General features: G+C 35.1%; 1 protein-coding gene and 1 long non-coding RNA gene across 2 annotated transcripts in view; one reads left to right on the top strand and one right to left on the bottom strand.

Annotated features, from left to right (window-relative positions):
• PLPPR5 (phospholipid phosphatase related 5) overlaps positions 1-3,481 on the bottom strand; it is a gene marked incomplete at its 3' end in the record, with an annotated part of 289,985 nt that extends 286,504 nt beyond the window's left edge. Inside the window, exon 1 of the mRNA XM_079117716.1 lies at positions 3,402-3,481. The remainder of the gene's footprint in view (positions 1-3,401) is intronic.
• Positions 1,829-21,487, top strand: LOC306648086. Its single transcript, XR_013760286.1, has 3 exons — positions 1,829-1,887; positions 15,866-16,021; positions 21,310-21,487. It is a non-coding gene; the product is annotated as an uncharacterized lncRNA (long non-coding RNA).
• Positions 21,488-24,678: the final 3,191 nt, after the last annotated feature.

Below are 24,678 nucleotides of genomic sequence, written 5' to 3' on the forward strand. Positions count from 1 at the left end.
TTTAATAAGAGGTTCATTAGAGAATAGAAACACATCTGTCCTCCTCAAAACATTTTCCCCAATTATCTCATTTAAATTTCAAACCAATTTTCAGATAGATCTATTGTGATCTCTATTTTACAGATAATATTAGCTAGCATTCTATATGGTACTTACACTTGATGAAGAACATTCAATATCTTCTTCACAATACAACTAAAATAGGTGATCACTTGTTACTTTCTTAAATTTTCTGATGAAGACACTAGGGTTCAAGGAAGCTGCTTGCACACAAGCCTCAGATGTTGCTCCTACTACAGCACCTGCTTAGCATGTGTGAAGCCCCCAGGTTTAATCTCCAGCTCCAAAAGTCAAAACAAAACATAATTTAGATAGCTTCAAATCTATTTGGAACACTTCATTTGATCAAACATCATCAGAAACCACAAGCAGCATCCCATTAATCAGTGGCAAGACTAAATAACCATTCCAAATGTGAATGCCAAATTTTCAAAATGTCAATCCTTAGGCAGAATTCCCCTTGATATCAAACTACTGCTGCTTCCATCTCATTACTCCATAAATATATCAATAGTACAGGAAAATTCTAACCTTCCTGCAGTCTCCAGGAAAAAAAAAAAACTTGGCAATGGCAGAGCCTAAAACTTTTCCTGGGATCAGAGTTACACACATTTAAAGCAAAATATTTGCCATCGTATCTGCTCTGATGCAGATGAAGTGTGCTCTTGTAGAAGGATGTGGTGAGTTGGGATGATGGTTAGGCCATTGATGTATGCTCTGAATTCTCAAGCAAATATTGACCCTGCCCCTGCTAATCTCTTAGGCAACAAATACTTGCTGTGTTACTTATCTGCCAGGTATAGTACTAGTGTATGAAAGATTTAGGCATGAATGAAATAGCAAGACAGGATTCTTAAATACACCATTGTGAATCCCACCACTGTATACATCCAAAAGAATGGGGTATAGTTAGAATAAGATATATTCCATGCTTGTATAATTATATTAAAATGAATTCTACTTTCATGCATAACTAAAAAGAACCAATAAAATAAAAAAGAGGGCTTACATGTGAAAACATTCAGCATTCTATAAATGCTTAGCAAACTCTTATAAAACACACTCCCAGTCCTTACAGAATTTATAACCCTTAAACAAATAAAAGACTACAATATTATTACTAGTAATTCTTATTATTATCACATTATTATTTATTGCTAATAGTGATAGTCATGATAATAATTTATAAACTCGCATTCAGACTAATATGCTTTCCTGTCAGTATTAAAATTTAAATATTAGGTAACTGATTAAAAACCACCCATAATACATAATTTAATCTTTTGGGGGTACTAAAATAAGCTTTGAAATTACATCTAAAATTTTTGACTCTGAAATTCAGAAAGTGCTCATTTTCTCTGGGTCCTTGGATTACATTCAGTCTTTTCATTGTTATTTTCAAAAAGTATGTATGCTATAGTTTGAAAATATACCTAATTTCTTAGCTATTGTTTGACTGCAAGATCTTTTACAACTGCTGTGGACATAGGTGCTTGAGAGAACGTGCACAGACCCTGAGTGAAGATCACAGTAGGAACAAGAACAAGTGAGGGAGGTCAGAGCTGCACTTGAATTTCAGTTAAATGATATGAAAGTGGGTGTGAGGATTGAAGCTGGAAGTAACTTCACAAATGAGTAAACGGTAAGCAGAAGAGGGGCAGCTAAGAATAGGTGAGAAATATCACAGCCATCTTTCCATGATGCAACAATCATGCCCAGTAAATAGAAATATTCCAGCACACCATTATCTCTCTGCTGGGACAGCATTCACTGAGGAGCCCTGACCATGTTTTCCCCACAGAACCAGTCTTGGAGTTAAGTACTTGGGTGAGTGTTGTGCCAAGTCTAAAACTACACACAATCTCTTCATTTCTTGCTGAATTGTCACAGGAACTGCCACTCAGTCTCTATTGGTAGAATGTGGGCTAGGTGGGTCAGGGAAAAGGAAAAGGCGGACATTCACATCTCGCTAGTTTCCATCACTTTTGGAACAGACTGATTTATTTGGGGTTTTACCTCTAGGTGCTCCAAAATTCTTTACAGGTTTCATCACTCCTGTTTTGATTTAATGAAACAAAATAATGATCCCTTTTGTCATTCACATATAACTGAAGCTTGGAAGGCTAGGAATCATTCTATCTACAAGAGACTAAGAACCTCCAATAAGCTAACATCTCCCTTCCACCAACACATTCGCCTGCACACACACACACATACACAGACGCTTTGGCTTATGGGGAGTTCAGGTTCCGGCTCTCCCCTCGCCTCTGGCTCCTGCCTGTGAATGACAATCCAGACAAGCCTGAGCTTTACTTCTCCTGCCCACTCTCATGTATTTACATTTCATTATGTCTCTCCCACCTGGAATTCATCCTGAATATTCATCTGACTCAATCTGACCTTGTTGGATATTTGTATAAAGTCTGAATCTCTATTAGATAGCCTGTATTTCTTTTGAACTCTCCTCTAACTTTACTGGTAATTAATAACCATTTCTCTGCAAACAGTCACCACTCTTTCTCTCTTTTTCTCCCCCCCGCCAACACACATACACACACACACATCTATAAGCACCATGATGTGAATGTGGATTATACACACACAATCATGCACCAAGAGAAGTCTCAAATTTTCCAACTCTGTCTTGTTTTTATACTATTAATGTGCTCTTTGCCATCTTGATCTAAATGTGACCCATCTGAAGTGCTGGCCAATTTTACAGCTCCTTTGAGTAGTGTTTTAAGGCTCATTACAAGGACTAAAGTGATTCGCATTGCCTCCCACTCTGAAATATAAGCTTTTTAAAAATAAAGTCCTGCTATAAATAGAACTGCTCTGAAATTACATGTGGCACATAATTAAGTGGCGCACATTTAAGCACTCAGCTGTTTCATAATTCTCCAGGAGCTCATGCTGCTGCACTGGAATTCAGAAACCACACTGCCCTTATTCTGGACACCATCAAAACAGTGAGCAGGGTGGCACAGATACAGTTCATCAGGATGTGATATGAATAAGTGACATCTGGAAGCAAACTGCCCCACACTAAATGGGTTTTCTCTCTTTAGCCCAAAGATGTTGAGATGCCAGTGCCTGGGGATGTCACTGCACAGTTGCCTTCCAGATGAGCAGACACTAGCCTTTTCTCCTGCAGTCAGAGTAGCCTCTGCCCTTCTGATAAACATCAGAGAATTTACAGCTCAAGGGAAGTGGAGCACCTCCCTGAGCAGTAACTCTATTTACATGCACCTGGTTTATTTCTGTCCTTGGCAAGCTTGAGGTCCAGGGACTACAGAAGAGCAAGTAACAGATAGACGGGAAAGATGTCTGACGTCTCTTACCTGCTACAGAACCGGCAGCTCCCCTTGCCTCTGCAGAGTGTCAGCCACAGTTACATTAGGAGGCTGCCTCTGTGATACCATCAATATTTAAAGGGGGAAAGGACATGGTAGGAGGGGGTTATGAGAGAGGGAGGCTTGAGAAGTAATCTTTTCCAAAAGGGGCCAGAGAGTATCTCCTTTCCTTCTCTAATGACTAATTGCTGCTGAGCTCTGGGACTGAATGGCAAGGCCTCAAGCAAACCTTCTCTGAGCAAGAGAGGGATGCAAAAGATAGGAAAAAGAATGGGGTGAGAAAAAAAGTGAAGGTGGAAAAGGGAAAGGGTTAAGAGGAGAGAGTGAAGCAGAGATGATGGGCACATGGCCAGAAAAAAAAAAAATGTAGGAAAAGAAGAAAGGAATTGATAATAAAATATAAATGGAGAAGCAGAATAGGAAAAAACTGTACTGATCTGATTATATCAAGTGGTTATTCAGTTTTGAAGAAAGATTTTCCAATTTCCTAAACAGAGAGAAGAAACAAAAATAATTGATCACTTAGTCTAAGCAGTGCAGAATGGTCCAACATCATGGGAAGATCTGGGTCTGCTATGGGCAAGAAACAGAATTGTAGAAGTATATTATGTTAGTGATGAACGATAATTTAGAGATTATATAACACAGACTCTAATTTAATGCCTGAATTCTTTTCAACTTTTCAGATAAATTGCTCTCTTTTTGTGTGTTTCTCTTAAAGCAAGGGGTCACTACTAGGAAAGTTGATTATGTCCATTTTAGATAATGCTCAGATTCAGGAAGTGCTTCCTTCTTTAGAGCTGGAGACTTTCCTGAAAACTTCACTGTATCACTTCTACTTCTGCAGAGACAAAAAGAAAAACAGAAAAGAGTGAACAGAAAAGAAGGGAGTATATGGAAGAAGATAACATGATAACTGGAAAGAACTTATAAATTTTTTAATCAATTAATTAATTATTTATGTTTTACAGACTGTATTTTGATTCATTGTACACAAATGGAGTACATCATTTTGTTTCTCTGGTTGTACAGGATATAGATTCACACCATTCATGTAATCATACATGTACATAGGGTAATGATGTCTGTCTCATTCCACCATCTGTCATACTCCCACCTCAGTTCCTTCTACATAAAGTTCCCCCATTCTTCTCTCACTCCCCACCCCACAACCCCCATTATATATCATCATCCATTGATCAGGGAAAACATTTGACCTTTGGTTTTTTGGGATTGGCTTATTTCACTTAGCATGATATTCTCCAGTTCCATCCATTTATTTGCAAAGGCCATAATAGTATTCTTCTTTATGGCTGAATAATATTTCATTTTACTCCAGTTAGAATTACTATTATCAAGAACAAAACAATAATAGATGTTGGTGTGGATGTGGGGAAAAAGGCACACTTTTCATTGCTGGTGGAGTTGCAAATTGGTGCAGCCACTGGAAAGCAGTGTGGAGAATCCTCAGAAAACTTGGAGTGGATCCACCTTTTGACCCAGTTATCCCACTCCTTGGTTTATACCCAAAGGACTTAAAGTTAGCATATTGCAGTAACATAGTCACATCAATGTTTATAGTAACTCAATTCACAATAACTAGATTGTGGAACCATCCTAGATGCCCTTCAACAGATGAATGGATAAAGAAACTGTGGTATATATACACATAAATTTTTAAAAGATACATTTTAAAGAACAGAAATACAATGATTCTGAAAAAAGAAAAAGAAAAAGAAAAATGCAAGGTTAATATAAGAAAATATAATCCATAGAAGGAAAAGAAAAAGAAGTAGGGAGAAAGTTTTGTCTTCTAATGATAGTTATCTAATTAATTTTGTTTAATATTTCTCTGATGACTTTTTATGTCTTTTCCAATGGAACTTTATTATTCTGGGAAATAACAGTAGCAGCTTAATTGTCTTTTTTGTGTTATAATTCTGAAAATGTTATTTTTCTCTAATTTTCCAAATGTAGTCATAATCTCCACAGTCCAGCTTTTGATTTAAGAATGATGAAGTTAAATTTGTGATTCTTCTGTCTCACATGGTCATTACACGGTTGGAGATACAGTAATTGCTTTTTTGTTTTTCAAGTGTTCGTGATTTCTGTACTATAAATAAACTGGATGTTCCCTAGTTCTTCATAAACAACTTCCATCTGGGATCCAAAATTATAATAGTTTTGGCTTGATACATATTTATGTATTGCCAGGATCTGAAACCTATTAAAAAGAGAGATTTTTATCTACCATCAACTTGTTCCTAGTTATAAGTTCCTTGCGTTGTTAATTTGTATTTCCTTAAATATTTATAAAATAATATTAATGTTTAATTTATTCCCTAGGCAGAAAAAAAGGGAGACTGAACTACAAATTCTAACTGTGGAGGAAATCACTTCACATATAGCATATTAGATTAAAAGAGTTGTGAAGACAATAAATATTAAAGAGTATTTTCCACCTGTAGAGATTTTAAAACGTCAGTATTTCTATCTACTTATCAGAAATATTTGAGCTAAAGAAGTGTTTGAAATGAAACTATTATCTATAACTATAATGCATTAATAAAAGAGGAGGAAGCCCTATGTCAACAGAGTAACCATAAAAAAAAGTCTGAGATCAGTACTGTCAATTAAAAAGTATGTTATTCAAATTGTTATTCAAAATAAATGCTTTGTTAAGAAAATCCTCCAAATTTTAAATAAAATCCTCTCAAATCAGTTCAAATGAACTATTCAATGTAACAATTATACAGATAATTCCATGTGATTGTATCATATGAATGTTGCTTTAGATAATGTTTCCTGTGAACTTTCATGCTTAAAATTTTTTCATCATTGGTTTTTAATTTTAAAAATTACCGTGTAAAATAGCAGCATATTCAGAAATTCACATATACTTGTGTGTGTGTGTGTGTGTGTGTGTGTGTGTGTGTGTGTACTCTTCTCCAAAGTTAGAAGGACTGATTTGAAATACAGGAGGGCAAAATGTTTTCCTCATCAAATCAAAATAAAATGCAATGATATTTTCTTGTTTCAAAAGCTACAAGTAGCATACATAAATCTGATGATAAATGAGTATCCTTGTCAAATACAGAGCTGCCCATATGCTCTGGTCAATTTTGAAACAGCTCCTGAGATTCTACCCATGTTATTTGCTGAAAACTCTCAGGCTAGAGAATGTCCACACTCCTGAGAGCAACTGTTTTCAATAACATGAGCTGAAAACAAGAAAATGTCATTTTCTCTCACCCAGAGACTCAATCTGTTTTGCCTATTTATAAATTTGTATTTCTAATATCCCCAAATTGGAGACATATTTAAGAAACATATTATGCTTATTCAAGAAATAGCTTAACCCATACTAACATGGATGGCCTGGTAACTTTTTCTTCTTACCCATTCTGTTTTGGCAGTAGAGTTGAATTGAAAAAGAGACCTCTATTTCCTTCTTTCTTCCATTTTTCTACCTCCCATGTTCTTTTCTATTTTACAAACTACCTCCCACTTAAATTAGTTTTATAGCCTTTACTTACTTGGCCTGTGATCTCGACCTGTGATTCTGAGCTGTGATATTGCCCAACGCCTTAGTCTTTCTGCTTTCTCTTGTTTTCCATGAGAACTTCTGGGATTATGCATTATGCTGGTCTATTAGTTTTAGTTACTGCAATGATAGACGGAGGAAGCTAACTTTATAATAAGTAAAAGTATATTTACCTCACCATTTTGGAGGTTCAAAGTTCAAGATACCGAGGTCGACACCACATGGAGGTTGGATGCGAGTGTTGAGCCCACCATACCCACAACGAAGTTCAATGCTGGTGCTGAGCCCCCACACCAAGGATGGAGGCCGGTAGTTGAGTCTGTCCACCTGCCCCCTTACTGCTGAGGGACACTGCGCCTGCCTCCTTGCTGACTCAGCACCCCTCGCTGGGGATCCTTAGTTTCTTTGGAGGCTGATGTAGGCATTTTGAATTATTCCTGAGGGCATGGTCATCATCATTGGAAGGGCAGCTCCCTTCCTGAGACACCTACAGGAGACTGGAGGTCCTTTGACAGGAAACTCTATTTACTCACATCCTACACCCTTCCCCATCCTCTTGTTCACAACTAGAAATACTGTAAATAGTAATGGAATGGATCCTGTTCATTACAGTAATGTTAAGTCTTCATAAGGGCTATCTGGTTCAGGGCTGCATTTTCTCTGTATTGCGTGCTACTGGTATTGATCTCCCCTTCAAAGGAAAGGTAGTGGAAAACTGCAGGGTCACAATAAGTCTGCAGGGGGGCAACTTCAGTATCTCTGATCTTCACTGCTAGAGGGGAATATATAGAAACAATATAAAAAAATGGGTGAACAAAGTGTCCCTAACAAACCAAGATGCTATTGTGATAGACTCCAATGACAGCATGGCAGTAGAAATAACAGAAAAAGAGTTTAGAATCTGCATACTTAAAATGATCCATGAAGCAAAAGATGAGATAAGAGAGCAAATGCAGGCAACACATGACCATTCCAGTTAACAGTTGAAAGAGCAAATGCAGGAAGCAAAAGAACACTTCAATAAAGAGATAGAGATTCTGAAAAAAAAATACTTGAAATGAAAGAAACAATAAACCAAATTAAAAACTCAATAGAAAGCATCACCAACATGCTTTTGTCTCATGGAAGACAAAAACTCAGACAATGAAGACAAAATATTTAATCTTGAAAATAAAGTTGAACAAACTGAGAAGATGTAAAGAAGTGTTGAACAGAACCTCCAAAAATTATGAGATATCATGAAAAGACTGTATTTAAGAATTATTGGGATTGAGGAAGGCACAGAGAAACAAAGCAAAGGCATGAACAACATGTTCAATGAAATAATATCAGAAAATTTTCCAAACCTAAAAAATGAAAATGAAAATCAAATACAAGAAGCTTACAGAACACCAGGTACACAAAATTACAACAGATCCACACCAAGACACTTTATAATAAAAATATCTCACATATAAAATAAAGATAGGATTTTAAAGGCTGCGAGAGAAAAGCATCAGATTACTTATAAGGGGAAACCAATACGGATATCAGCAGAATTCTCAGCCCAGACTCTAAAAGCAAGAAGGGCCTGGAACAATATGTTTCAAGCTCTGAAGAACTCGGATGCCAAGAAAGAATCCTGTACCCAGCAAAAGTAATCTTCAGATTTGAAGATGAAATAAAACCTTTCCATGATAAACAAAAGTTAAAAGAATTTACAAATAGAAAGCCTGCCCTACAGAACATTCTCAGCACAATATTTCATGAGGAAGAAGTGAAAAGCAACAATACAAGTCAACATAGGGAGGAACTACCCTAAAGGAAAAGTCAATCAAAGGAGAAACCAAATCAAGTTAAAAACCAAAATAAACCAAAATGACCAGGAGTACAAATCATATCTCAATGATAACCCTTAATGTTAATGACCTAAACTCAATAATCAAAAGACATAGATTGGCAAATTGAATTAAAAAGAAAGACCCAACAATACGCTGCCTTCAAGAGACTCATCTCATAGAAAAAAACATCCACAGATTAAAGGTGAAAGGATAAGAAAAACATACCATGCACATGGACCCAGTAAAAAAAGCAGGGGTCTCCATCCTCCTATCAGATAAAGTGGACTTCAAACCCAAGTTAGTCAGAAGGGATAAAGAAGGACATTTCATACTGCTTAAGGGAAGCATAAAACAGCAAGATATAACAATTTTTAATATTTATTCCCCAAACAATGGAGCATCTATGTATGTCAAATGAACCCTTCTCAAATTTAAGAACCAAATAGACCAAAACACATTAATAGTGGGGGACTTTAACAGACTGCTCTCACCACTGGATAGATTCTCCAAAAAAAAAAACTGAACAAAGAAACTACAGAACTAAATAATACAAACAATGATATACACTTAATGGATATTTACAGAGTATTTCATCTATCATGGAGTGAATATACTTTCTTCTTAGCAGCTCATAGATCCTTCTCCAAAATAGACCACATGCTCTAGCACAAAGAAGCGATTAGTAAATACAAAACAATAAGATCCTACCCTGTATCCTATCAGACCATAATGGAATACAATTAGAAATGAATTATAAAATAACAAACAAAAACTATCATACACCTGGAGACTAAATAATATGCTATTGAATGATGCAATGATAACAGAAGACATCAGAGAATAAACAAAAAAATTCTTAGAAGGAAACGAGAACAATGACACAACATATCAAAATCCCTGGGACATTCTGAAAGCAGTACTAAGAGAAAAGTTCATTGCATGGAGCTCATACATTAAGAAAATAAAAAATCAACAACTAAATGACCTAACATTACATCTCAAAGCCCTAGGGGAAAAAAAAGAGAACAGATTAACAACCAAAAATAGTAGAAGGCAGAAAATAATTAAAATCAGAGCTGAAATTGAAGAAATTAAAATAAGAGAAACAATTCAAAAAATTGACAAAATAAAAAAATTGGTTCTTTGAAAAAAGTAAACAAAATTGATAAACCCCTAGCCACACTAACAAAGAGGAGAGAGAAAACTCAAATTATTAGAATTCATGATGAAAAAGGAAAGATCATGGCAGACACCACTGAAATACATAACATAATTAGAAACTACTTTGAAAATCTATACTCCAACAAAATAGAAAATGTCAAAGACATTGACAAATTTTTAGAGACATATGATCCTTCCAAACTGAATCAGGAAGACGTACACAATCTAAACAGATCAATTTCAAGCACTGAAATAGAAGAAGTCATAAAAAGCCTACCAACCAAGAAAAGCCCAGGACCAGATGGATTCTCAGCTGAATTCTAGAAGACCTTTAAAGAAGAACTCCTCAAAGAACCAGGGAATAGAAAAGGAGGGATCCCTTCCAAATTCTTTCTATGAGGCTAGTATCAATGATACCAAAACCAGACAAAGACAATCAAGGAAAGAAAACTTTTGACCAACATCCCTGATGAACACAGATGCAAAAATCCTTAACAAAATACTGGCAAATTGCATACAAAAATATATTAAAAAGAGAGTGCACCATGAACAAGTGGGGTTTATCCCAGGGATGCAAGGTTGGTTCAACATGTGGAAATCAATAAATGTAATTCACCACATCAATAGGCTTAAAGTTAAGAATCACATGATTACTTCAATAGATGCTGAGAAAGCATTTGATAAATAAAATACAGCACGCTTTCATGCTTAAAACACTGGAAAAAATAGAAATAGTAAGAACATACCTCAACATTGTAAAGGCTATCTGTGCTAAGCCCATGGCCAACATCATTCTTAATGGAGAAAAACTGAAAGCATTCCCTCTAAAATCTGGAACAAGGGAAGGATGCCCTCTTTCACCACTTCTATTCAATAGTGTACTTGAAACACTTGCCAGAGCAATTAGACAGACCAAATAAATTAAAGGGATACAAATAGGAAAAGAAGAACTAAAGTTGTCACTATTTGCTGATGACATGATCCTATATTTAGAAGATCCAAAAAACTCCATTGGAAAACTTCTAGAACTAATAAATGAACTCAGCAAAGTAGCAGGATATAAAATCAATATGCGTAAATATAATGGATTTCTATTCATAAGTGATGAATTCTCTGAAAGAGAAATTAGGAAACCTGCTCCATTCACAATAGCCTCAAAAAAAAAAAAAATACTTGGGAATTAATCTAACAAAAGAGGTGAAAGACCTCTATATTGAAAACTACAGAACATTAAAGAAAGAAATTGAAGAAAACTTTCGAAGATGGAAGGATCTCCCATGTTCTTGGACAGGCAGAATTAACATTGTCAAAAATGGTCATTCTACCCAAAGGACTTAAAATCAGCATACTACAGAGATACAGCCACATCAATGTTCATAGCTGCTCAATTCACAATAGCAAGATTGTGGAACCAACCTAGATGCCCTTCAATTGATAAATGGATAAAGAAACTGTGATATATATATACAATGGAATATTACTCCGCCATGAAGAATGATAAAATTATGGCATTTGCAGGCAAATGGATGAAAATGGAGAATATCATGCTAAGTGAGATAAGCCAATCTTAAAAAACCAAAGGATGAATGATATCGCTAATAAGTGGATGATAACACATAATGGGGGGTAGGAGGGGTTAGTGTTAGGGTTAGAGTTAGGGTTAGGGAGGGGGGCAAGAATGGAGGAAGGAAGGACTGTATAGAGGGAAAAGAGGGGTGGGAGGGGTAGGGGGAAGGGAAAAAATAACAGAATGAATCAAACAACATTACCCTATGTAAATTTATGATTATACAAATGGTATGCCTTTACACCATGTACAAACAGAGAAATAACATGTATCCCATTTGTTTACAATAAAAAAAAATGGTCATTCTACCAAAGGTGCTATACAGATTCAATGTAATTCCAATTAAAATCCCAATTACATTCCTCATGGAAATAGAGAAAGCAATCATGAACTTCATCTGGAAGAACAAGAGACCTTGAATAGCCAAAATAGTCCTGAGTAGAAAAAATGAAACAGGAGGTATCACAATACCAGACATTAAACTATACTACAGAGCAACAGTAACAAAAACAGCATGGTATTGGCACCAAAATAGACAGGCAGATCAATGTACCGAATAGAAGACACAGAGACAAATCCATATAAATGCAGTCACTTCATACTAGACAAAGGAGTCAAAAACATACAATGGAGAAAAGATAACCTGTTCAACAAATGGTGCTGGCAAAACAGGAAATCCATATGCAGTAAAATGAAATTAAACCTCTATCTCTCACCCTGCACAAATCTCAACTCAAAATGGATCAATGACATAGGAATTACATCAGAGACCCTGCACCTAATAGAAGACAAAGTAGGCCCGAATCTTCATCATGCTTGCCTAGGATCAGACTTCCTCAACAAGACTCCCAAAGCACAAGAAATCAAACAAGAATCACTAAATGGGATGGACTCAAACCATATATATATACATATATATATATATATATATATATATGTGTGTGTGTGTGTGTGTGTGTGTGTGTATATATATAATGGGGTTAGGGTGGGGAGTGAGAGAAGAATGGGGAAACGAGAGGGAGTGGGGTATAAAAAATGGTGGAATGAGACAGACTTCATTACCTATGTACATGTATGATTACACAAATGGTATGAATCTACATCGCGTACAACCATAGAAATGAAATGATATATCCCATTTGTGTACAATGAATCAAAATGCAGTCTATAAAAAATTAAAAGATAAATAAAAAAAGTATTTAAAAATATGGAAAGCAATCATTATAATTATCAGGAATAGTTTCTTTTTTCAATAAGAAATTATCTGCAAAAGGAAAAGCAACCATTTTCTTTTTAGAAGAAGTACCCTAGAATTGATTTCATTTATGAAAGAAGTAACAGGCTGCACAGCATTTAGAAAAGGAAGTCATTTAATTCATCTTATATGCCAGGTACTTTTCTAAGAGCAGGTGCAAAAATACTGAATAAGACATAATTCTGTTCACTTAAATTGTTGATATCAGTAGAAAGTATTAGATGCTGTTCAAATGTTGAATAAGGTACCAGGCATAATACATCAGTGGGTAGTAAGTGAAAGAGGTTGTGGACTAATATGGGTACCTCCATGCCCTTTTAAGAAACTATATAATTCTAAAGTCATTGAAACCAGAATATGGGGAAAGGGTTAAACAGAGAATGTGGTATGTATTATTATCATCACATATTGCTTTTTTCCAAGTTGTAGACCAGAACTCTTTCTGTTTCCTTAAGCCTGACAGGCCTTGTCTGGTAGATAATAGGAACTTAAGATTTTATCTTGCCTAGGTGAACATGGACCTCACAAGGACAGCAAAATTACCTTAGAATTTATTTACATTTTAAAAATATCAGAATGAAGTTGTTTTCTTAAGCTTTCAGCAGCACTAAAGCGCATTGAGCTACTAGAGTTCCTTTAACAATCTTTGACATTGCAAACCTTTATGCTGCCTACTCAAGTCTAATCTTTCAAAGCTACATGAAACTTCACATTGGATTTGAGAGATTTCAGGAACAAAAGCTCAAACCAGAAAGTCTGCCACAGCACACTATAAATTCATGCTATTTAAAAATAATATTCCTTTTTCATTCATTTAATCATTAGTTCCAACAAACATTTCTCAATGTGCTACTTACTGTTAATTGAGGTAACTGTGCTTGAGGCTAGCAATAAACAGTCTCAGGGGTCTGAGGAGTAAAATGGAAAAGTGGAAAGATTCAACAGAGATCATGAGTAAGCACAGATTTAAAACCTACTTGGGAAAACCCACATGTATTTCAATAATGTTCGATAGGAATGAATGTATCAAATGTCCTCCTTTGTGTCTGCACATTCTGGGTCATCTAGATCACATTTGGAATTTGGACATGGGCAAAGGAGGGAATTGACACCAAAGAGGGGCCAGAACTCTGAAGTAGAATATGCATATGCTGCTGCTAGCTTGTTTGGTGACAGCGTTCTTTGAGTGGCGCCAGTTCTAGCAGTGAGATTGTCTTAGTCCATTTGGGCGGTCACAACAAAGTATCGGAAACTGGGTAGAAACTCATTTCTCATAGTCTGGGAAGTCCAAGATAAAGGTGCCTGCAGATTTTGTGTCTGGTGAGGACCAGTTTCCTTCTGTTTCCTCTTCACAGAGGGACTCTTCTTGCTGGGTCCTCATATGGTGGAATCATGTGAGGAATCTCATAAAAACTGCTCTCATTTGTGAGGGTTTCACCTTCATGATATAATCACCTTGTAACAATTCTTTTTCCTTGGACATACCATCTCCTTGGACATTAGGATTTTGGCGTGTAAACTGGGAGTGGGGCACAACATTCAGATGATAGTAGTGTTCATGAAATTAAAACACTGAATTTTTCAAAGCAAAGTCTGGCTCAATCAGATTGGCTGATCTTTTGCTGTCCACTCCTGACTACTGCGACTCCATCTCAGCCCCAACACTCTAATTTGTTTGAAACCTGAAATAGCCTTCTCTGATTTTGAAAACAGTCCGACCATTCTGGATCCTGTCCCAGGAAATAGGACCTGATGAGGTCTTTGCTTACATGATGCCTGTCATTTAGGCAGTGGGTGCACAATAAGGAAAGCCTGTGAGTACATCAGGTACCATGTGTCACGTGTCCCTAAAGGAGATATTCTGAAGTTCTCTCTTTCTTTTTTTTTGACTGCATTTTTTAAAAATTATTTATTTATTTCTAAAATTTTTTACAGACTGCATTTCGATTCATTGTACAAAAATGGGGTACATCATTTCTTTTTTATAGTTTGTACATGATGTAGATTCATACCGTTCATGTAATCATACATATATATAGGGTAATGATGTCTGAGATGAATGGATAAAGAAACTGTGGTATATATACACAATGGAATATTATTCAGCCATAAAGAATAATAATATTATGGCATTTGCAAACAAACGGATGGAATTGGAGAAAATCATGCTAAGTGTAAAAAGCCAAACCCAAAAAAACCAAAGGTCAAATGTTTTCCCTGATAAGTGGATGATGATATATAAATGGGAGTAGGGGGTGGGAGTGAGAGAAGAATGGAGGAACTTTAGATTATGTAGAAGGAAATGAGAGGGAGGGCATGTATGAAAATTATCTCTCTTTATTCCAGTTCCAATGAGGAAACACGGGGTGTGCATCCAACAAATAAGTAGATTATGTTTCAAAAACAACAGGATGAAGGTCAGGTTAGAATTCAGTTAAAAGCTAATTTCTAAACCTAATTGATATAAAAGCTATAACTAAATATTCATGTATAGCTTTGTAGAAATATTCATGTTATTTTACTAAATAAATAGAGCAGACAAAAACATATTGTGCAAAAATATTTTTGGAAGTGTTCATATAATTTGCATGGATGAATATATGTATATGAATTGTTTGAAGGACTATTATTAAAATATTTAGTGATAATTTTTCATAAAAAGGAGTAAAGGTATTTTTTCCTTATGATTTTTCTGTGTCTTCAAATTATTATTGTTATTGCATTAGGCATTTCTATCAAAATGTTGCATACATAAATAATTTGATAGAATTATAAAAATCATTTAGACTGAAGTAGTAAATACCTTCATTTTGGTTTTTAAAGGTGGCCATCTGATGACTTTAGAGTTATAATTTCATTTGGATTGTTACTGTTTAAAAATAAAAATATATGTGGAAACAACATGTTTACCTTTAGCAGTTGAGAAGGAAAGTATTTCTAAAATTCATTTTAGGCAAAATTAAGATAGCCTGATCAGTCCAGTGTCCTTTGCTAATAGGAATAGTAATAAAATGAAGGTGTGAATATGCATTATCTTCTGTATTTCTCTTTCTTATATGTACCATCAAGAACATTTTGCAGACCTCCTGGCTTTTCTTATTTCAGAACAGCAGATGGACATGAAAGCACACAGTGTGCTAGAAACATTACTCCTCCTACTCAAGATTTGTACAGACAGATTCTACTCCATAATTCCCGTTAAGCTGTATCATAGCCAATGCCATTATGGAATTAACTCAATGCCAGCAAATCTAATGGTTGGTAATGTTTATTCCAATAAAATCTAAGCTGCAGATACTTAATTGGGATTGTCAAGATGCTACTTTTGGTCAGTTTGTAACTTTCTTCTCTTTTCTGTTATTAAGATGCAAATTATATTGTCATTACTTTGCAAAACTTCAGTTTGGCATGAAAACAATGTCAGATTAATGGAATTCTTGCTGCAGGTTGATGACTAGTGTGTGCCATTGATAGAGGTGCACACACTGCACCACACATTTCATCCAAAGTTGTTTTCCAGAAATTATCTTGTTAGAGTAACACTCTGCTTACATGATGTCTTCTTCAACATTTTTAATACAAAATCTTAAGTGAGTTAGTGAGGAATTATTTTTTACTACATCATTTGCAAAAGATGCCTTATTCTTTGAAAATAGGTTTGCAACAAATCCAGTATTTATCCTGTTTTCCCATGGAATTGTATATAACCCCAATGCTAAATTCTTAACTCGGTTGATACAAAATACTTTTGTCATCTTACCTTCTGTATTAAAAATCATAACAACATCATTGATGGCAGTAATCTGCAAATGCACATAATAATTTAGAGTGGAGTCATCATTATGTTTCTACTATAAATCCTACTTGAGTTGTTTCTGATGCTTTTTAAGCATCAAACTGTAGATACTTTTGCACATCTGGAATTGTAATCATCACGTTTTCAAACATTTGTAATCCTTGGAGATTTTATATGTAGTGTGATGTATCTGCTAACCAATCTCTGCAAAGCAATTATTGACTCAACCCTTTGAGTACCACTTGGGAAGGCTTTTTGGCAGCTTCTAGTTGGTGCAATCTTAGAACCCTAGCCAAGTGATGGAGATAATAGAGAAACCAAGTATGGTTTTTCTATACAATACCTCTGGCAACCTGTAGAACACACTGTAGTACCATTAGTGCTTTCAGAGTGTTTGCAGGCAGAGCTGATATGCTGGGCAACCATCCAGGGAAAGTTATATATATTACAGCAGCTGTATAAACCAATGTGTGGCACATGTTGGTATGAAAAGCTGATAAGGAGCCTTCTGAGTGTAAATAAGTGGAATAATTTAAGCCCTGTCACAAGCAACTTCGTGGATGGAGTCTCAAGAAAAACTGTGATATCAGTGTGGTCTAGCATGGACAATCTTTTCAGAACTTCAACCGATATTTTTGGAAGCTCATGTTACTTTCAAAGTTCAAAATTTAACTATTATTGATTTTGTTAGACTTTTACCTCATTATACCCTTTCCCATTGGTCTCTGAACTTTCCTGCCCTTGCCATTTCCAAATCTTTGATCAGTGATAGCTAATATAATAAACTGATAAGTGATGAATGAGGGAGTTTTTCTTCTTTTAGAGATTCTATGTGAGCACTTTCTGGGGGCAGATGTTTCACCATTACAGCCAAAATATAAGATTATAATTAAAAACTGTAGATAAGCAAGTTACAGATTCAAAGGACATTGAGATAGATATTGTGAAACAGAGGCACCTTTCAGGGATTCTGTCTCAAATAATAAACTTAAGGTTATTACACCACGAATTATAATATTCTTTTTGTCACACACACAGCATTGTCAATCATGTTACCTACTGAGGTAGAGCTTCTTGTTTTGAATCATGACTTTTTGGAGCAGGAAAGGACTTTTTGGGATAATGTGATCCAACCGTCCTATTTTTCAGATGCAGAAAATGAGAAGTAGGAAAGTTAATGATGTACCCACAATCACACAATCAATTAATGACAGGGTCTGGTCTAGAAATCCCAAAGCTTGATTCTTAAGACAGTGAATTCTGCCCACCTGCAGGTTAAACACCCAGGGATCACTGAGGTACCATTCTGTGAATTACTACTCCAAGTCATTAAGGTTCTTTATTCCTAAGCATTTTAGAAGCAATTTCAGAAGTGGTGCTTCAATAGACCTTGAGTAGTAGCAGAGCTTCCCAAAGTACCCCTTGTAGCCCTCTAGGGAAGTTCACTAGCAAAGATAATCTAGTTCATTGTGCTCAAACAGTTCAAATATATTCTTACCATATATTTTGAAAGTAAGAATATCATCCTACAAATGAATGCTTCTGAAAAAAACCCTAAGATACAAACAGATGGTTTGCATATCTTAGAAATTCAAAGATTTACATATCATTTTCTTTGTGGAATTATTAAAAAGCAATCCAGCACTTCTGTTCTTTCTTGTCTTCGCTAAAGGAGTAAAGTGTAGATGAGGGGAGAATTACAGAAATTTAAATATTTCTAGGTTTCTTCAAAGTATCAGATGTTCTTTTGTGATATGGTAATAGAGAAGAATAAACTTAAGTAATGGTACAATAATAGTCCACATGTATCCCTGGAAGATATATTGTAAGACCCATAGAGGACGCCTGGAAACATAAATAGTACCCAATCCTTCCCATACTGCATTGTTTCCAATACTTGCATACATGTGATAAATTTTAACTTGTAAATTTGGCCCAGTAAGAGGCTAACACCAATAACTTATAATAAAATAGAACAATTAAAACAATATCCTGTAATAAATGTTATGTGAATGTAACATTTCTGTCTCTTCATCTCTCTCTCTCTCTCAAAATGTTACTGTACTATACTCACACTTCTTACAATAACATGAGCTGATATTATGCATACAAGATGAGATGAAGCAAGGGGAATGACATAGTCACTGTGGTTTAGCTTTAGGTTGCTATGTAAGGATTATTTGAACATAAGCACTGTGATGCTTTGGCATTTGATCAGGTAACCAAGAAGGCTACTGAGTGATGAAAAGGTGAGTAGTGTATACAGAGTGGATACACTGGACAAAGAGATGATTCATGTTCCAAAAAGGAAAAAGCTGGCCAGTGTGATATTTCACTATGCTACTGAGAACAGCATGAAATTTAAAACTTATACATTGTTTACTTCTGGATTTTTCAAGTAATATTTCTGGACCATGGTTGATTTCAGATAACTGAAACTTCAGAAAGTAAAATGACTGATAAGGAGGACAACTGCAGAGTTATAATATGGGTAAATTTTTGCTTGAAAATGATACTTAAGGAAATTGATTTACATCAGCTAAGAAAGACAATTATGTCCAGCATGGTGCTCTTCTTGGCCTCTGCTTGAAAATAGAAATGTTTATTATCAGACATTACAATTATTTCTTTTTGCTCTTGTCTCAAATGTGAATGAAACATAGTTTGCAATTATATCTGTAGTATCACATGAAAGTTTTATTTAAAATAAGAAAACAAAACTGAAACAAATTGAGACAAGTTTAAATCAGATACAGGTTTGTACTTTAAGTACATGCCATAAATACCATTCATTGTCCATAGAACAGTGGAAATTTAGCCTCTTAAGATTTTTATTCAGAAAGAGTTTAGGTTGAAGCATAAAATCTCAGTTTTTCATCTTTGAAATAAGTTTAATAATAGTTTCTACTTAAAAGGAAGAATATTAAATGAGATAATGCAGTAGAAATTTCATCACAGTTCTAGGTACAAAGAACTCCATTAGTATTTGTTGAATCAACAATACATCTATACTATTGATCAAATAATATTGTTTTAATTATGTTTTTCTAGATTATGAGTCTCTGATGGCCATATTATTACTTGGTCCATAGAAGGTACTCCATAAATACACATTAAAAGTAAAATATCTGAAATTTCATAATGGTTTTAAAGATAGTGAACTTAGAAAGTGGTAGATGAATATCCACACAATTTTGGATACACTGTAAACAAGAACTTAACAATCAAAGCCAAAATAGAATTTGGAAACATGTAAATTTCTGTTTTTAGAAATGAAAAAAAATCAGTTACATAAGTGAAAGATGTGAGAAATCCAGCTTGAGAACAATTCACATGAAAACTTCGGAAGTTCAAGTGAACATCAAGGCAGTGTAAACTAAAAATTTTTTAAATGCTAAGAGTGTGATCAATTATTATTAATAATAAGAGAACTTACTTAAATACCATATATTAGATAATTCAGTTTTTATTCTGCACAGAGATACCAACAGTTTGCAGATTAGAAAAGACTCTGAGTCATTTGCCTTTTTAAGGACACACAGCAAGTGTGTGATCAAGCTCACTTTCAGATTCTAGATCTAACAACTCCAAGCTTACAATACTGATTTTTCTGGGTATGATGTGGTATTTAGATCAAGTTGAGAAAGGGTTATTACATGCTACAATGGAAAGGGTGCATTTAAATATATTTACATGATGAAGAATTATAGGGAAAGGGTTGATGTCACAGAAACACTTGATGGAACAGAGAAATTTAACATTTACAAGAGAAAATTTAAAATTGAACAACTCTAGTGTCACCGAGTATTGAAGGTCTATCATTTTGTAACATTGTCAGATAACTAGTTCATTCAGCGATGGAAAGAAATTCAAGTAAGAAGTAAGAAGGACATTGTTTTAAATATTAGATCCATCCAATAAATGATAAGAAGTAACCCATTTCTTATTATTAGAGGGGTGTCTGCCATTCAGACCATAAACTTACCTTACTACATAGAAAGCTATTTTTCTTATTAAAAATATTTCTTGTTTTGCAATATTCAGGTTCCTTTTCCTGTACCTTCAATCATGCTTCACAGAAAGTGCTAAAAACCAACCCCCTGCTGCTTAAAATTTATATTTGTTTTGGGCACAACTTCAGGATTCTCAGTTATTCACAACTTCCTGGCCTTCTGATTTCCTGCTTCGGACGAGACTTTTGATGAACATCCAGACTTCCTTCTCTGACTTGTGTTTTCAACTCCTGTGGACTGCAGGTGAAAGGCAACAATTTTAGGTGAAAACTTCCTTTCACCCACCAGATTCCCAGGAGTTCACTAGAAACCCATCATCTTGTTTTCCAAGTCCTTCTTGGAAATTCTTGAATGTCAATGACACCTGTCCTTGAAGCTGAGGGTCAAATAACTGTCAATTCATAAAAGTATGGGGTGGAAAATCTTTCTGTTAGCAGGTTAAGTCAAGAGAATTTTGAAAAAGACACTTAAGTAGCAGGTAAGACGACTGATATATGTCATGCTAATAATGATTTTTAGCGTTTGAGAGTCATGATCTTGTGTCTGCTTCTGTTCAGGCAAATAGTTTGAATTTCTACTGGACAACCTTCCTATCTTGTCTCCTTCAGAGGAGTAGTCTATTCTAATTGCAGAGAGTTAACCCATAAATTAATGGAAATTTATTCCAGCCAGACAATATAGACATAAGCACCTAAGTGAATAGTAACAGCTAATCTAGTTTCATGACATCTATTTTCCAGCACCTACCTCTCTGGACCTGATCTCCTGTTCACCTTTAGATGAGTTCACATTCCAAAGACAAGCAAGTGATCCTGTATTGGTAGATCCAGTGAATCTATTCAGTGGATCTTCAGGTACTATTTCATAAACCCAGATATTTGCTAAATACCTATCTTGGGAAAAATTTAACCCTGGCCAAACATGTCTGTTATCCTTACAAATGAATTCATGTTCTGTCCCCATGCCTTTGCTTCTTAGGTTTTGCCTTTCCAGAATAAATCTCTCTGCCAGTCCATTCTCTTCTGATTACTATTAAATGGAATTCGATTCCATTAATATTAATTAATAGTAAAGGCTCCATAAGACTTTAACATCAAGACTTTTTTTTGTTCTTTTTATTAATTTTTTTTATTTTTACAGACTGCATTTTGATTCATTGTACACAAATGGGGTACAACTTTTCTTTTCTGTGGTTGTACACAACGTAGATTCACACCATTCATGTAATTATACATATACATAGGGTAATACTGTCTACTATCTTTCCATCCCCCACCACCTCCCACCCCATTTTCCTCTACACCATCCAAAGTTCCTTCATTCTCCTCTTACCCCCACCCCCGCCACCGCCCCCCTTGTTATATATTGTCATCTACTTATCAGAGGAAACATTCAACCTTTGGTTTTTTGGGCTTGACCTATTTCACTTAGCATTATATTTTCCAACTTCATCCATTTACCAGCAAATGCTGTAATTTTATTCTTCTTTATGACTGAGTAATATTCCATTGTGTATTTAAATTCCTGTTAAACATATATTTATATTGCCAACCAGTCTATCATACATTGCTTGCAATCTTCTTTTTAATTGACCTCCAGTAAGTTGAAAGAAGGTCATGGACTCAAATCACTCAAATCTTATTGGCATCCCTAACTCTAACTTGCTGTGGAATCAGCCATGGGCAAATTATTCAAATTTTCTGAGTTTCACTTTCTTTATATATTAATTTAGAACTAATTTTTAACTTGTTGCTTTTGAGAAAATAAAATCTAATATATACAGAACTCTTGGCCTATAGAATGTATTTGATAAACATTAGTTAATTCTGCCCCCTCTTTTCTAATATTTCAGGAACATCTTTCTGCATTACCAATTGAATTTTTAAATACATAAGTGTAAAATAAGTGTTTTCTACTTTAACTATTCTTGGAACTTTGCTGTGCTGAGTACTCATTAAGAGTACAATAGTTATGGCTAATGAAATAAACGGTGATATAGTACTACTTATAATGATAATGATAATAATAACAACAGCTGTCTTAGAGAACCTTTGCTGTCTAAGAACCACTTTGAAGCTCAGAGGCTTAGAGACTTAAAGAAATAGAGAACTACTTACAGAATGGAAATATGAAGGAAGCAGCAGACTCTTCTGCCCAGTGAAACAGTTATATCTAAGAAAATCATTGAAAATTCTCTGGCAATTGTCCTTAGGACATATCAGAGATAGAGAAATATGCAAACAAGAAAACCTACAGAATCTGTAAAGAAAATCATAAATTGATGGCATTTGAGTCATAACAGGCATACTCACTTCTCCTTGCAATCTTACCATGATGAATTCTCCATTCAAGGTGGGTGAAATCAAGCACCTAGGGCTCTCCCTACATCTTCTAGTCAAGGAATATGGTATTTAACTTGGAGGAGCAAGTCAACAACAGTTCTCATCACCCCCATCCTTGTTCTGTGTTGCAAGAATCAACATGGTGAGTTGACAGACATTTGCCTCTACTTGTTGACAAGAGTCCATCATTATTTAATTTTTTAAGATAAATAGTTCATATCAATTTTAAAAACAAAGGATTTTAAGAACCAATAATTTTTCTAATGTCTGGAAATAAAGCACATGTGATTATATGGAGAGAGAAATAGAATAGAGGAAATTGAAATCACAACTATGCCAGGAGAAAGATGAAGCATGAGTAAGGGTCATTTTTTCCATCAGAATCCCAATCACAGATGTAGGACTACTGACACAGAGAAGAAATGGGATCATACAGGTATTCCTTCCATCAGGTTAGTCATGAAAGGCTTGCTACAGATTGGTTAGGCCAGTCAAACTCTCCAAGTGCCATGGTATTAGCTTTCCAATGTACTAATTAAGCACAACTCTTCCCACTAGAAATTAATCCTAAAACAACAACAACAAAAAAATGTAGTTATAGACTTTTTTCAGTACTGGGGATTAAACTCAAGGGTGCTTTACCACTGAGTTATATCCCCAGTCCTTTTTTATTATTATTATTTTGAGGCAGGGTCTTGCTAAGTTGCAGAGGCTGGACTTGAATTTATAATCCTTCTGCCTCAGCATCCCAAATTGCTGGGATTACAGGCATGTACCCAGAAATAGATATTTTTTGATAATAACATTTAATAATGTCTTAAATGTTCAATAAAATTTAAAGACTATGTGTATTCTATATTAATATTTTAATGATGGCCACCATATAGTGGATTATTATGTGTATTTGCTTGTATTTGGCAAATTTATGTATTGGGGATTTATGAAATTAACATGTGTCTTACAAATAAAAAATATAAGATTCCTATAAAAAGAATCATTAAAAATTTGGGGGTAGTTTCTTCCTCACATAACCCTTTTTGATGAAGTTAAGTTCACTCTGCGTTCAATGAATCTGGAAAACAGTTTGAAAAGCTCTTTGCTTGGCTTCAGGGAAACAATGGACTATTTGTGTCTGGCCAGATGTATGGTTATGATTACAATGTCATCTTCTCTTAGAAGAATAGCCACTTAAGCCAGATGAAAGACCATTCATAAGTATGCCCTAAATAAGTGGCTAACACAGTTTTGAAGCTGTTTTGCCAATTGATGCTAAGTGATATTCAGTCACATGTTTTAAACAGACTCAGAAATACGTGAGAATGGAAACATAGTGTTAGAATGGTCTAACAAAATTTTTTTTTTAAATCTAATGATTCACTTATCAAACAATATTTATATAATACTGAAGAAGCAAATATGACTAATATTCTACCTATGTCCTCAAGTAGTCCACAGTGCAATGAGGGGGTGCCAATATGCATATAGTTAATTGCATGGCAATTAAATATGTGTCAGTGTAGACTATGAAAAGAGATGCACGGTGCCATGGGGAAGTCATGAGAAAGTGACAAACTGCAAATGTGCAATGGCTTATGTATGGGTTTATCTGTTTGAATTGCTGTCATCTGGATAATCATGCAGTGATCCGAGAGCTTCACTTCATAATTCTGGTCAGGATATAGAACACACAGTGAATAATCTCCCTTACGGAGATACAGAATGGCAACCCTAGGAAAGGAAAACATCATGTTTTTAAATTTCACAAAT

Source organism: Sciurus vulgaris (assembly GCF_902686455.1).
Source record: "Sciurus vulgaris genome assembly, chromosome: 1".
NCBI classification, from domain to species: Eukaryota; Metazoa; Chordata; class Mammalia; order Rodentia; family Sciuridae; genus Sciurus; species Sciurus vulgaris.